Genomic DNA, 5,417 nt, shown 5'->3' on the forward strand with positions numbered 1-5,417 from the left:
CCATGGCCTCTCCTTCAAGATCTGCGAGCCACTGAGCGCCTGCCCAATGTGCAGCTCCCACCGCACCCCAGCCGCCTCATCTGTCGCTGATGCCAGGAACTTCCCCACTGGGGTCCCTGCTTTTCTCACGTTGGGCCCCAGGGTCTGGTCTGTAGGCTACAGTCTGAGTGATTTTTTTTTTCTTCCAGAGACAGAGACTCACTGTTTCACCCAGGCTGGAGTGCCATGGTGTGCTCACAACTCACAGCAGCCTCGAACTCCTGGGCTCAAGTGCTCATTCTGCCTCAGCCTCCCGAGTAGCTGGGACTACAGGTGTGCGCTACCATGCCCAGATAATTTTTTATTTTTTGTAGAGACAGGGTGTCACTATGTTGTCCAGGATGGTCTTGAACTCCTGGCCTCAAATGATCCCCCAGCTTCGGGCTCCCAAAGTGCTAGGATGATAGTCAAGAGCCACGGTGCCTGTCCCCTGAGTGATCTTCCAGTGCTGAGGCAAAGCATTTCATTCCTCATTGACCCTTCTCATGGTGTCCACGTCCTCTTCAATCCAGTTTCCTCCCTGTCAGGGCTCCAGCTAGAAATCTCTCCAGCCCTATCCAGCTCTGAAACCTGGACGAATCTGAGTGCCCATTCACCTTTCCCACAGCAAACAGAGGGAATGGGCTTGAGGAAGAAGAGGCGAGAGAGTCCTGCTGAGTACAAGACAAGGTCGCCGCCATTGCCAGCTTGAAGAGCCCAGGATTGATGATGGTGTAGACATCCTCTGAGGAGTCAACAGCTCCATTCACTGCCCTGACAGAGTGGTTTCGTGGACAGCGTCTTGTTTTGCCTGCCCCCTTACCGTATCTCCTTCTCTGTAGGCATCCTGGGTTCCATTCGGGGAATTCCTGTTGTTCACTGGGTAAAGGCTTGGTGGGGATGTAAATCAAAGTTCCCTGTGCTCCCTGTTCAGAAACCAGTGGGCCCTTCCTAGCAGAGCCTTTTTTTCATAGCCTTGGCCACATTCAAATGGTGGGCATTTGCTATAAAGGGGGCCAACTAGGCCCTCCGCTGGGATTTTGCCTCCAGTGGACTAATGCAAATATGAGGAGCGAGTTGGGGGTTCATTCATTTCAAAATGGAGTGTGAAGAGGTGGCCAAGCTGTTCTTGCCGCCCTGGTTCCCATGGTTTCTGATCTCCATTCTTCAGCCTTCTGGGAAGTGTCTGGCATGCTCCTCATTCTTCCTTTAGTCCTCCCTTGGCTGGCATCAGTTTCTCTGCTTGTAAAGGAAGTAGGGGCAGTAGCAGGTGGGAGTGGCACCTGATGTGCCTGAGGGGCTCCAGGCATTACTGTGTGGACATCCCCTCCCTTACTGAAGCAGGAAGCCCATTCAGCACAGTGGGCTCCAGGGCTCCACCTTGTTTCAACTGAGTACAAATAAAGGAAAGGCAAGCAAGGAATCAAACTTGAAGTTTTAATGGGTCTGTTGAATGAAATCTGATACACTTTCCCAGAGATCATCGTTACAAATAGCAAACACCTTGCTAAAGACACACCCTGTGATTGTGTGAACTGCAAACCCGGATATGTGGGCTTGGCGGTCTCTGCCGGGAACATGTCTCTAGATGCGCCTTTCCTGTGCCGTATCTTCATGAACAGGATATGCGGGTGTCACCGTGCAGTCGAGGAGGCAGGCCATGCTACCGCACCTGAAGGACCTTTGAAGTCTCCACCAACTTGAGAGCTTGAGGAGGGTCAGTAAACCCTGGGGGTGTCTATTTGCTCTCCGCTTTGAGTCCCACTTAGTACTAACTACCTGAAATACTTTTCGTCTAAACACCTGAGTCGAAGGCAGGAGGCCCCAGGAAGCTGCTGCCTTCAATTTGATGGATATGGACTGAACTTTAACACCAGGCCAAGGCGCTGGGGAGAGAGGAGACGGACTGCAAAAACACTGTGCCCCGGAAGCAAATGACTTTGAGAAAAACGGATTTTTCCTCACTTTGGTCCTCCCTAAGAGCTACTTTGATAAAGTGGTTCAATGTCTTGCTGCTGGTTGCTGTCAGAGGATCAGCTTTGCAGCTGGTAGAACGTTTGGGTTACTCAGGTTGTGTGTGGGGTAGAGAAGCCCCTGCCTCGCTTCAGTGCCTCCCCCTTCGCGGCCTGCCATTCCCAGTTGAGGCCATTTGCCTCCTTCCCTTCACAGATTTGATATCCCTGCGCACGGGTGAGCACCTGCAACTCGTGTGTTAATGGGATTGGGCCCACTTTGATTTCAGTTCTGGGAAGGACCCGGTGTGAGCCACGAGGAGCCTGGAAAGGTCTCACACAGTGGAGGCGACCCCCGGGCCAGCCCCATGCAGCTGACCTAGAGCCTGTCCCCTGAGACGCCTGCCCAGGCACCTGACTCCCTGGGCTGCTGCCTCCTGACTCAGAATCAGGAGCGCCACTGCTGGGTTCAGCTCTGCCACCTGCCAACTCCTTGAAAGTGGTAAATTGTTTCACCTCCCTGAACTTTCTCTCTTAGCTTCTTACCTGAAAAACAAGGAAACTGACTTCCATTTCCTCTGCTAAGTACGTTTGCAAGGGTAGAGCTGCCATCGACCAAGCTGCCAACTATGCCCCAGTTTATATGCACGCCTTAACCGCTGCCCCGTCCTGACGGTACTATTAGTTGAATGAGTCCATTGGTTTAATTTAGATGACTTCTCCTCCTCCTTCTCCTTCTCCTCCTCCTCCTCCTCCTCCTCCTTTTCCTCTTCCTCCCTCCTTTCTCCTCCTCTTTCCCCCTCCTTTCTCCACCCTCCACCTCCCGGGTGTAAGTGATTCTCCTGCCTCAGCCTCCCGAGTAGCTGGGATTACAGGTGCCCGCCACTATGCCCAGCTAATTTTTGTATTTTTAGTAGAGATGGGAATTTGCCCTGTTGGCCAGGCTGGTCTTGAACTCCTGACCTCAGGTGATCCACCCGCCTCGGCCTCCCAAAGTGCTGGGAATACAGGCGTGAGCCACCGCACCTGGCCTAGATGATTTCTTCTAAAGTACCTTTCTCCTCTCAGACTCTGTGAGTGTCTTTAGTCGCAGGCTTTGTGCTTCTCAAGCAGGTAAAATGCTTATCATCCCGACTTTAAATGTCTTTTCTTCGTCCCGAGCTATTTTCTCAGAAAAGCGGGGGGACTCCCTGGAGTTGAGTCAGGAGCTGTGCCGTGTTGGACGTCTCACAGTGGTGGGAGCAAACTGTCTCTGGAAAAGGAACAGACTTCATTTTCTAAACTGGACAGACACAGCAGTTGCAGTGTTTTTGCATAATAAATGCTAATCACCAACCAGGAAGGAGCCGGTGATTAAATATTCGGTTACAGCACTGGGTGCTTTGACTCCTCACCAGCCCCATTCCAGGGTGTGAAGACAAGCAGAAAAGCTAGCGCTGACACCTACTTGCAGAGGCCCTTGACTCTATCCTTGTCTGGGTCACGAGTGCTGGGTGAGAAGTGTCCCTGAGATGGCCTTTGCTGGCAAAAAACAGACAAAACACATCGTCTTGGAAAAGTCTATGTCAGTTTAACAAAATTTTATTTACTCTTTCCACATTTAAGCTGTAGCCATAATGCCATGAACTGCGCTAATACGCACTGTTACAGCTTATCCTAGAATATGCAAATTAGTTCTTTGCTTATATGAAATTTAAAGCACAAAATTATGCCTTTCAAATTCTTCAGATCCTCAGCTTTCAGGTTTAAGGATGTTTACATGGCTTTTAATATGCTTAAATGTATTGTCATTTTAGACCACTGAAACCTGTGATAAAATCACTTTAAGGAAGTTGCTGGAAATATAATTCCTTGTTATTATTTAATAGTAACTTTTAATAAAAAATTTCACCTCACATTTCCACTTCTACTACCTGAGAGCTTTAGAATACGTAAGAAATAGTTCTATCTGTAGCATGTACTTGATGGTACATTTTTAAGGAAAGACAGCGTTCAGAAAACTCCCTTACTCTCTAGTCAAGGCCTATACATAGAAAATTGATTGGCCATCAGGTTGGTCTATGACTTCCAGGTCATTAGGGAAGAGACCATCAATTACTGATGTTAAGTTGCATCATCCAATATTGTCCTTTTATTGCTACACATACTCAAGATGCATCGATTTTTTAAAATTAATTAATTTTAAAATATATCTATTGACCTTTCTTGGGGTCTATAGTTCTGTAAGTTTTAACACCTGTATAGGTTTTTATAACCACCACTACAATAAGGCTGCAAGAGAGCTCCATTGTATAAAAAGTAAACTCTTGTATGTTACCCCTTTAAAATCAAACCCCTGGCAAGCACTAATCTCTTCCCCAGTCCTTGTGGTTTTGCCTTTTTTAGACCATCACAAACACACACAAATCATACAGAATGTAACCTCTTGAGGTCTGCTGCTTTCTCTCTGCAAGAGTAGGAATTTGTCTGTGTTGTTATGTGTATGAATACTTTGTTCTCATTTATTTCTGAGTAGTATTTCATCTGATGGATGTATCATAGTTTATTCACCTGTTGAAGGATAATTGGGTTGTTTCCAGTTCTTGATGGTTATAACTAAAGCTCCTATGACCATTTATGTAATAGTTTTTGTGCGTGATCAGACATTTTCATTTCTTTTGGGTAATGACCAAGGACTAGGATTGATGAGAACTCCAGGTTTAACTTTATAAAAACGGCCAAGCGGTTTTTCAGAGTGGCTGTATTATTTTGCAGTCTAACCAGCAGTGCATGAGAATTCTAGTTGTTCTGTATCCTCACTGGCATTTGGTATTGTTAGATTTTTTTAAAGTGAGTCATTTTAACAATATGTTTTTTATTGTGTTAAAAAATGTTTCATTTAAATTAGCTGGGTGTGGTGACAAGCACTTGTGATCCTACCTACTTCGGAGGCTGAGGTGGGAGGATTGCTTGAGCCCAGGAGTTTGAGGCTGCAGTGAGCTATGATCACACCACTGCACTCTAGCCTGGCCAACAGGGTGAGACCCTATCTAAAAAATTTTGTTTTTAATTTTATTGAGATAAAATTGACATACAATAAAGTGAGCATATTTAAAGTGTAGAGTTTGAAAAGTTTTGGTATGCATAAACACCTGTGAAGCCATCATGAACGTAAAGAAAAATGAGCATATTTATCATGCTGTAAAGGTTGCCTGTACCCATTTGGAATCCTTCATGCCACCATGATATCACCTTCCTCAGGCAACAAATGATCTGCTTTCTGTCACTGTAGATTAGTTTGTATTATCTAGACTTTTATAAATGAAATTATATGATATATACTCTTTTGTGTAATATAGTTGTCTCAAAGATGTCCTTGCCTAATATGGTCATACCACATGTTTGGTTAAATTGATACTTCCTATTTACCTTTCTTTTTTTTTTTTTTTTGAGACGGAGTCTCACTCT

The sequence above is a fragment of the Mandrillus leucophaeus genome, unplaced genomic scaffold, assembly GCF_000951045.1.
Source record: "Mandrillus leucophaeus isolate KB7577 unplaced genomic scaffold, Mleu.le_1.0 Scaffold152, whole genome shotgun sequence".
Classification (NCBI taxonomy): Eukaryota; Metazoa; Chordata; class Mammalia; order Primates; family Cercopithecidae; genus Mandrillus; species Mandrillus leucophaeus.